Raw genomic sequence first — 11,083 nt, forward strand, 5'->3', positions numbered from 1 at the left:
TTTCCGGATATAATCAAATCAAGATGGCACCGAGGATATGGAGAAGACAACATTCATCACACCTTGGGGAACATTCTGTTATCGAGTGATGCCCTTCGGTTTGAAGAACGCCGGAGCCACGTATCAACGAGCTATGACTACCTTGTTTCATGATATGATGCACAAGGAGATAGAGGTCTATGTTGATGATATGATTGCTAAGTCCCGAACGGAAGTTGAGCATATTGAGCATTTGTTGAAGCTTTTTCAGCGTTTGAGGAAGTTTAAACTTCGCCTGAATCCGAACAAGTGTACATTTGGAGTCCGTTCTGGCAAATTGTTGGGTTTTGTGGTAAGTGAAAGAGGTATTGAGGTTGATCCTGCAAAGGTCAAAGCAATACAAGAGATGCCTGCACCCAAAACTGAGAAGCAAGTCCGAGGTTTTCTTGGCCGCTTGAACTACATTTCCAGATTTATATCCCACATGACTGCCACATGTGCGCCGATATTCAAGCTCCTCCGGAAAGATCAGTCTCATGATTGGACCGAGGATTGCCAGAAAGCTTTCGACAGTATCAAAGAATATCTGTCTGAACCTCCGATATTGTCTCCGCCTGTGGAAGGAAGACCTCTGATCATGTATTTGACAGTTCTTGAAGACTCGATGGGTTGTGTACTCGGTCAACAAGATGAATCAGGGAAGAAGGAATTTGCTATATACTACCTCAGTAAGAAGTTTACTGATTGTGAGTCTCGGTACTCTATGCTTGAGAAGACGTGCTGCGCTTTGGCTTGGGTTGCTAAGCGTTTGCGTCAGTACATGATAAATCATACAACTTGGTTGATATCCAGAATGGATCCGATTAAGTATATCTTCGAGAAGCCTGCTTTAACTGGGAGGATTGCCCGTTGGCAGATGTTGTTGTCTGAGTATGATATTGAGTATCGAGCTCAGAAAGCTATCAAAGGTAGTATCTTGGCTGACCATTTAGCGCACCAGCCGATCGAAGATCATCAGTCTGTTCAGTATGACTTCCCTGATGAGGAAATTCTGTATTTGAAGATGAAAGATTGTGATGAGCCTACACTTGATGAAGGTCCGGAACCTGGTTCCAGATGGACGATGGTGTTTGATGGCGCTGTTAATCAATATGGAAATGGAATTGGGGCAGTGATCATTACTCCTCAAGGTTCACACATTCCGTTTACAGCAAGGCTAACTTTCAAATGCACGAATAATATGGCGGAGTATGAAGCCTGTATTATGGGACTTGAAGAATGCATTGATTTGAGAATCAAGTATCTTGATGTGTATGGTGATTCGGCCCTGGTTGTTAATCAGATCAAGGGTGAATGGGAGACGAATCAACCAGGTCTCATCCCATACAGAGATTACGCAAGGAGGATTTCAACATTCTTCACAGAAGTTGAATTTTATCACATTCCTCGAGAGGATAATCGGATGGCAGATGCTCTTGCTACGCTTGCTTCCATGATTGTGGTCAGACGGTGGAATGATGTCCCCAATATTACTGTGATGCGCTTGGACAGACCAGCTCACATATTTGCAATCGAAGAAGTGAAAGATGACAAGCCTTGGTATTTTGATATCAAGAATTTCCTCCAGAACCAGGTCTACCCGCCTGGGGCATCTGTGAAAGATAGGAAAACTTTGAGAAGGTTGTCAGGCAGTTTCTACCTCAGTGGTGAAGTGCTGTATAAGAGAAATTTTGATATGGTTTTGCTCAGATGCGTGGATAGACACGAAGCAAACCTGTTGATGACTGAGGTCCATGAGGGTTCATTTGGTACTCATTCCAATGGACATGCCATGGCTAAGAAGATGTTGAGAGCAGGCTACTATTGGCTGACAATGGAGTCTGACTGTTGCAAGTATGTGAAGAAATGTCACAAGTGTCAAATTTATGCGGATAAGATTCATATTCCTCCGACACTTCTGAATGTGATTTCATCACCATGGCCTTTCTCTATGTGGGGAATCGACATGATCGGCATGATTGAGCCGAAAGCGTCCAACGGACACAGGTTTATTCTCGTAGCAATTGATTACTTCACCAAATGGGTTGAAGCCGCTTCGTACGCGAATGTAACCAGGCAGGTGGTTGTGAAGTTTATCAAGAACCAGCTGATTTGCCGTTATGGTGTGCCAGAGAGGATCATTACTGATAATGGATCTAATCTGAATAACAAGATGATGGATGAGTTGTGCGCTGAATTCAAGATTGCACACCATAATTCCTCTCCTTACAGACCTAAGATGAATGGGGCTGTTGAAGCTGCTAATAAGAATATCAAGAAGATTATCCAGAAGATGACTGTTACGTACAAAGATTGGCATGAGATGCTGCCATTTGCTTTGCATGGATATCGTACGTCTGTACGCACTTCAACAGGGGCAACCCCTTTCTCTCTTGTTTATGGCATGGAGGCTGTTCTCCCAGTAGAGGTGGAGATCCCATCAATGAGAGTCTTGATGGAAGCCAAGTTGACTGATGCTGAATGGATTCAGAGTCGTTATGACCAATTGAATTTGATTGAAGAGAAGCGGTTAACTGCCATGTGTCATGGTCAGTTATATCAGCAGAGAATGAAGAAAGCATTCGATAAGAAGGTCAAGCCGCGTGTGTTCCGAGAAGGTGACCTCGTGCTCAAGAAAGTCTTGTCTTTCGCGCCCGATTCCAGGGGCAAGTGGACTCCAAACTACGAGGGTCCATATGTTGTTAAGAGAGCCTTTTCAGGCGGAGCTTTGATGCTTACAACAATGGATGGGGAGGATTTCACTCGTCCTGTGAATTCAGATGCAGTCAAGAGATACTTTGCCTAAAAAAAAGTATATGCAAAAGAAAAAACAGAATAGCTCGCTAAGTTGAAAACCCGAAAGGGCGGCTTAGGCAAAAATGAGCGTCTCGGTGGAGAACCCGCAAGGGTAATCCAGGCAAAAATTAGAGACTTGAAAAAAAAGAATATTTGCATCCCGCTAGATTGAGTACCTCACTCTGGGGCAATCTAGGCAAAAATTAGGGATTTGGCAAGTAACTGCATCCTGACAAGACTTTCTGTTCCACAACTGTCATTTCGTCAGAGGATTCTCGATTCATCGTCAAAACTGAAGCTTCGAATACATCGAGATTCAAATTGGTAGAGAAAGGATCATTATGTTCAATGTAGCCCTCTTCCAATATATATCACTGATTTCAAATTTGTACAGATCTATGGAGTCTTGCCATTTGCAGGCTACCATTCCATCAAATGAATTTGAGCTTTTATCCAATTATTTGCACTCTTATTTGTTTCAATTAAACAAATGTTTTGCATGTTTTAATTGATAAAATATCATTGTTTTTAAACAAATCAAAATTTTCAAAATCTGTTGTTTTTAAACAAAGTGAATATCCATAAGGTTGAAAGGATACTCAAGAATATCTCAGTGCTCTCCCAAGGGTGGCATGATCTCCAACAGGTAAGACATTTGGTTCATATTCCTGGTTTGGTTGTATCTTCTTTCTCCAGATCTTGTGATGGGGTTGTTCCCCAGCATAGTTGCAAGCAAAGTATTGTTGAAGACTCAGTTTTCTCCAGCAGCAGTTTTCCCCAGTAGAGTTGCTTATGCAGTTGGATTCTACTTGGATGATGCTGTTCTCCCAGTGGGTTGTTCCCCGGAGTTGTTTGGAGTTGCAGAACTCTTTGTTTCTCAGTTGATGCTGAGATCCCCTGCGGATCTTCGAGATTTTCTCTTGTTCCCCAACAGATTCGTCTTGGTGGCTGTTTTGCCCGTTGTGACTTTCTGTACCCTGGTTGGGTTGTTTGCTGATCCAACACTCAGAGATTTGGTGTTTCCTGATATCTCTGATCCTCTGCTTCCCCAGCAGTACCCGCAGATCTATGCTTTATAACATGTAGATCTCCGCAGATTGGCTTTCCAGTTGGTTCTCCCCTGGAAGTATAGTACCGGGCGTTTGATTCCTGGACCTGTTTGTGTTAGATATGTCTGTTTTGTCAGCATTCATCAAACATAAATCACGAATATTCATGCATATTCATAAACATTCAGATATTCATGTTGCATTTCTCGCCATATATCTTTTGTTGATTGTTCCTTGCTATGGTGGTGCAAATCCCCGATAGATCTCCCCTAGCAGATATCGGGTGTTAAATCTCTCCATATAGAGTCAGCCCCATAAGCAGAAAGTGTCTTTTGTCTGTCCTTCTGCAGTTCCCCACTGAGATATATCCTCGTGGATGACGGTTTCTTCCGTTTCCTCCCCAACATATATATTGGGATGGATTCTCCTATTTGAGTTACATCCTCATTAGGACGTGTCTTGATTCAGTCTGTCTTCTCGGATTATTCCCGAATTGGCTATTTGTCAGCTGTCTTGTGCTTCCCAGTGGGTTGTTCCCTAGTGGAGTTTTGCGGGCCTCTACCCTTATACCGGTAGTTGTAAGTCCTATTTTTCTTTGCCCTTTCAGCGGAATTGGTGGTTATATACCTTTTATTCCTCGGCAAGTTTTTCGGTTTTCTACCTCGTATTCGGTAGATGTAAACCCTAATTCATAGTTATCCCCACCAGAGTATGGCTATTACCTCGTATTCGGTAGTTGTAAGTCCTATCTCTTTTCCCCTAACAGAGATAACCTTTGTGGTTCGTCCTGATTGTAAGTGGATCCCTGTTGTTGTGGTTTTATCCCTAACAGAGTTGGTGTCTCCCTGTGGTGATTTCTATCCCCAATTGAGTTTGTGGTCTTCTACCCCGTATTCGGTAGTTGTAAATCCCAAGTGTTGATGTTTCTCCCCAGCGGAGTTTGTGCCTTGTGGTACAGTTGGATAATTGCCGGATGCTTGCAATTTATCCCCAGCGGGTCTCCTTTCATTTACCCTTGTGTTGGTAATGTTGTTGTTCCCTTTGATTGGTCATCATTATATACCTAGTTTGGTATCCCGATACCTTTCTTTTCGGTTGATTTATCCTTTATTAACCCAGTAACCGGTTGTGGATAATCTTCCATGCGAGTATGTTATTCACGGTCTGCCGGTAATGAATAGTATATCTCATGCACTCTTCAGTCGAGGCCTTTCGTGTTTCCCTGGTCGAGTAAGATTCGTTATTTCCCTTTGTGGAATCGAATATCCTTTGTTGTTGGATAATTGCCGGATGCTTGCAGTTTATCCCTTTGAGTTATCTTTCGTCTACCCGGATGCTTGGTATCGATTGTCTCTCTTTTTGGTTAGTCACCTATTATATACTTCGGTATCTCTGGTGTCTTTTCCTTTCGAGTATATTATTCACGGTCTGCCGGTAATGAATAATATGTCTCAAGCTCTCTTTAGTTGGAATCCTTTGTTGATTTTCCCCAGCTGAGCAAGATTCGTATTCTTTGTAGAATCGAATATCCATCCTTTAACCAGTTTGTGTTCCGGATGATGAGTGGGTTGGCATATATACCAATTCACGTGTTCGGTAGATCACCTATTATATGCTTCGGTATCTCTGGTGCTTCTTACCATGCGAGTTTATTATCTACGTTCTGACGGTAATAGATAATATATCTCATGCGAATATTCTTATCCACGGTCTGCCGGTAATGGATATTATATCTCATGCACTCTTTGGGTTTGTGTCCCCAGTTGAGTAAGATTCGTTTTCCCGTTGTGGATTCGGAGGTCCATCCTGTAAGTTGATTTGCTTCTTCAAGCCCTCCTTTCGGATGATGAGTGTTTTGGCATATATACCAATTCACGCTTCGGTCGGTCACCTATTATATACCTCGGTATCCCTGGTGTTCCGCCCCTTCTGCTCCCTATCATGACCTTGGTCCCCTACGGAGTCAGATTTTCCTGAGTTTATGTACCTTTTCCAGGTCTTTCTCAGATGTGTGGTTGATTGATATCTCTTACCCTTATACCGGTCTTAGATATTCATTCTTCCTGAGTTTGTTACCCTTATACCGGTAACACCTCATTTTTTGGTGCTTCCTCAGTGGAGTTTCCTATTGCTTCTTCCCAGGAGTCAGCTTGTGTCTTTCCAATGGATGTTTGAGCCTTTGGAATTTTCTTTTCCCCAGTGTGAATCCTTCACTCCCCAGTAAGGTCTCCAGTCTGATTTCTGTTATTACCCTAATCAGAGTCGTGTCTTGTTCACGCTGTGTCAGTTTTGTTTTTCCCCAACTTGAAGTCGTGTCCTGCTCACGCATTCTTTTTCTTTTACTATCCCCAACGAGAGTCTTGTTAGAGTCTCTGTTCCTGGTGAGTGTATTACTCCGATGGATCGTCTTTTCTTCTGTGTGAACCATATTCCCCACAGAATTTGTGTCTTTTGCATGCATACATTTGCATCATGAGGTCTCTTAGGGACCAAAATTTGTCTCATTACTGTTATTTAAGCCCATTCTACCGCGTCGAGATGAAGATTTCTAAACTTCACTTCTCCGGCTAGAATGACCTTAAATAGGGGCATCTGTAAGACCCCAATTTTGTCCCTAAGATCCCTCATGGCATCATATCATACCATATCATTGCCTCAAGGATCTTTGTGCACCTTTGCTTCCCTCCTAGTGGGTGGGTTATCTTGTGAGTGTGGTTCTTGATCACCAAACATATATTGCATTTGTATATCATTGCTTTTCATTTGTTTACTAACCAAAAGTACAAAAATATTGTCATCTAACCATGCTACTTGCAGATGAAGCCAGCCAGGTCAAATCAGTCAAAACAGTCATTGAGCAATAGATGGTGGCCATTCTTGAAGAATTTGGGCACCATGATCATTCATCAAGAGTTCATTTGAGTTGTGACATCATTTTGAACCAAGATCTCAAGTGGTAGGGGCTTGGAATTCATCAGAACATGGTTCAGTCAACCAAAACCCTAGCAAAGTCAATTGTGGTCAACTGTGCATTTAATCAGTGATTTGATGGTAGGAATTGGTTTGAGAGGTCTCATTCATGTCCATATAAGCCTCATATAACATGTCAAACATCATCAGTGAAGGATTGGAGGTCAGACAAAAAGTTTCCAAAAATAGTAAGTTGACCTGTAATTGGAATTTGCCAAAAATGGAAAGTTCTTCTCCTCAAAATTACTTCATCATACAAGCTTCAAATGAATTTATGTCCAACATGAAAGTTGAAGATCTTGTTCTCCCATTTCTAAAAAGTCCAAGAACACTCATTTCTCATCTGTGGTTGGCAAGTTATGATCAAATCATTCTCAAGAATTTTTGAACTTCAAAGTGAGATAACTTCCAAACCATTTGGCCAAATTGAGTGAGGTTTTTTGCTACAAGTCACATTTGATTTGCTCTATCCAAATCCTTCATCACATTTCACCAAAAATCATCCAATCAAAATGGCCTTTTTCAAGTGCATTGAATTAGAAAAGGGAGAGGTGAAAAATTGACTTTCAAATTAAGCCTTGCCTACACTTTCTACCAATTACAAATGTTCAAAAACCAAATTTGGGATGTGTTTAGGCCCATTTTCGCACTGTAGCATGCCATGCACATGCAACTTGAGTGTTTTTGCCAATTGACCAAAATACCTTCATTTAAGCTAATTTCATTTACCACTTCACTAAGCAAGCTTAAGCATTGCTAATCAGAAGTATATATTGCACATTTCAGACTGAAAACCCTAGCCACATTTTACAAAACTCAGATTCAAACATATTTCTCTCAAAAAACTCTCATTCTTCACTTAGAATTTTTCTGAAAAATCTCCAAAGGATTCGTGCTTCTGTGTATTGGTCCATCATTTACCATCATTCTTGAAGCCTCTGCAAGCTGAATTTCACAACTGTAGAGCCATTTTCAGCACTGTTGCATTGAAGCTTCATTCATGGAAGCTACTTGTTTGAGCTAAATTGTGCAAGCTGAGCTCCAAATCCTACTTCTATTCATCAATACAAACATCACTGAGCTACTGTTTCTGCATTCCAAGGCCAAATAACCACGGTTCCATCTCTGTTCTTCAAATCAGGTAAACTTTCGAACCTTGCCAATGATGAAATCATGATATGCTTATTAAAGATCTTTCCATGCTGGTTGTAATGAGCTTTGAATCGTGGAAAATGGTTGAGTATTAAGAGAGATATGTTGAAATGAAATTTGATGTTTAGATGTTATTCTGCTCGATTCATCCTTGTTAGTTCGAATTAGGGTTAATGATGGTTGTATTGTTGATGTACACTGTGAGATGAGTTGATTGGTGTATCCATTTCCAAAATCTGGGATAAAAATTCATCACGATGATGAACAGGTTGAAGTTGTCCATAAACCCTAATTCTGTAAACCCAGAATCGTGTTTGGTCATTTGGAATTTTCTTTCTGCATGTTTGTCCTGTTTCATTGGCCATGCACCAGTAAGCACACGGCACGCCCTTAAGTGAAACGCGGCGTTTCACTTAAGGGGCCAGTTAATTACAAAAATGCCACTGTCCGTTTATTAATTCATTTAAATCATTTTCTTATTTCAATTTTTATTTCATTTGGCATGTTGATTTTAGAAAATTCATAACTCTTCCAATATTTGTCCAAATTTGATGGGATTTTTTGTGAAATGCTCCTCATGATCTCTAGTTTATTATGGTGATTTTTCCAGATTTTTTTCACGTGTGGATTTTTAAATGTGCTAGGGTTTGTTCATGTGTGTCAATAATGATACTTAATCCAATGCCTCTGAAAATTTTTGTGCTTAAACTAGACATGCTCATGGTGATTTTGGTATAGAGTTTGTGATTTTATCATTTCTGGTTTATGAGATATGATTTTTTGAATAGAGGTGTGACAATTTGTGTCACACCATTCATGTCCAACTTCATGATTTTAATTACCATGCTTATTGAACTCAAAATGGTCTGGATTTTTGCATGAATATACTTATGGATGTTGAGAATACATGTGAATTTTCCTGGAAATATTGATGGCATTTCCTATTTGTTTGGAATTTTCTCCCCTGTTTGGTCATTTGTTGATTTTTTGTGATACATGTTTGTATTTGGTTTGTGAAATTCTGGTTATTAATTGGATGGATGTGAAATTTGGCATGAGTAATGTAGACATCTTGAAGTTTATCATGGCTTTGGTCCCATTCATTTATCATGTGTTGTTTCTGTTTTATGATTAATTGAAGTTGGTGCATGTTTTGATGCTTTGTATGAGTTTGCTTGAACTTGCTTTGACTTTCTGATTTTCATTGACCTACTTCCCTTGATCCAAATGAGCTGAAATTTGGTATGCTTATCATGTTATGGATGATGTTTGATCATGAATTATTTGACGGTTTATTGAAATGTTTGTGATTAGATTTGAGTGGAGTCTTTCTGTTGACTTCTTTGAGGTTCTGTATGACATGTTTTGACCTAGTTTGTTTGTGAAATGATAATGATGAATGATATGAATGTGAAACCACTTGGGTTTGTTTCTTAATTGTTTGAACTTGATTTTTGATAGCTTTCACTTGCTGTTTTGGATTTTTTATCTCCTTTTGACCCTAGGCTTGTCCTAGTGGTCTTGTTTCTCATGTTTGAGTTTGCTTTTCAGGTTAAGAAGCAAATGCTTTAAGGAAATTAATGCAAGTTAATTGAGTTTGATTGATTATCATGAACTAACTTGTTTGTTTTGTAGGATGTTTAGCTCATATGCTTTGAGCTTTGTGCTTTGCACATGGGATTACTTATGTTGACTGTTGATCCTTATCTTATATTGGTTTTGAATTTGAGTTGTATACTGATTTTATTTGATTGATTTCAGGTACCATTAGTTGCTAAATAGTTCTTTGAGAACTTGCATTGCTTTGCTTGATAGCATTTGCATTGAGGTAGAATCTCTTGTCCTCATGTAGTCTGGAAGACCTGGCCTGTTACTTGGCCAGGCAACTGTCTGAAGTCCTCCTTAAGAGGCGATGTTTGTGCTTGTTTACTTTTGTCCCAAGCAGGAAAAGTCCTTTAAATAAGGCAATTGGTAGAATCCAAGAGATATGTAACCTATCTCCTACTATTCTGTGTGTCACTCACCTTGCTCACACCACATGTGTTGATGCATAGTGAGTAAAAACCCAAGATCTATCGAGTCTAACTTGTGGAGAGAGTTCCTACCTTCTGAACTCCCACACCTTCTATCATTTGAAGCTCTCCCTGACCAGGGATAAGAGCATGAGGCACACCCCTCATATCCTTTCATCTGCTTCACCTTGGCTCTCAATGTCAAGGTTAAGAGCACCATTAACCCTATTCCAGTTGGCTTCAATGCCTAACCCTGTGTATGAGCCTAATTGTTTGGTTATAGAGTGTGCTGAATGACTTTGGTTGATTGATTACTTAGTTCATTTATACATGTCTGCTTGCATGCCTTGTGCATTTATCATCATTAATTGCTCATTAGTGCATGATCATTTCATTTGTCTTTGTGACATATCTTTGTTGTTTGCCCATTGAGGACAATTGTAAGACCACTCATTGGCCATTGTTCCTATGACATGGAAGTGAGTATGAGACCATTTCATTGGCCACTCATCTTCTCTCTGCTTGATGCATTTGTTTGTTGTATGTGAGGGTGCAATTGTAAGTCCATGTAATTTGGCATTTGTTTTCCTATGATCATATGTTAGAGGTTAGAGTAAGCCCAGATAGATTGGCATCTGACATCCAAGTGTTGTTTTGCTTTGTTGGAGATTGGTATAAGTCCAGACAGATTGGCATCCGGTATCCACTTTTTATTTCTTTGATTGAGGAGATTGGTATAAGTCCATAGAGTGGCCTCTGATATCCAGTTTTGCTTTAGGAGATTGGTATAAGTCCAGTGATTGGCATCCGGCATCCGCTTTTGTTGACTTTCTTCCTTCGCTTTGCTTGTTTATTATTGCTCGTTGCCTATTCCAAAGGACACACTTGAATCATCTTCTATATGATCTCAAGAGGTGAACCTTCTAGGAAGTTTTATACTCCATCTTCATCCATTCATCCCTCTTTGTCCTAAACCTTTTCACACATTGCTTTCAAAACTTGAGATAAATATTGTGCAAACATCTTCATACTTTCAAATTAGAAACCTGGACCCTAAGTCCTTGACTTTTCAAACTCCATTTCCTA

Source organism: Lathyrus oleraceus, chromosome 5, assembly GCF_024323335.1.
Source record: "Lathyrus oleraceus cultivar Zhongwan6 chromosome 5, CAAS_Psat_ZW6_1.0, whole genome shotgun sequence".
Classification (NCBI taxonomy): domain Eukaryota; kingdom Viridiplantae; phylum Streptophyta; class Magnoliopsida; order Fabales; family Fabaceae; genus Lathyrus; species Lathyrus oleraceus.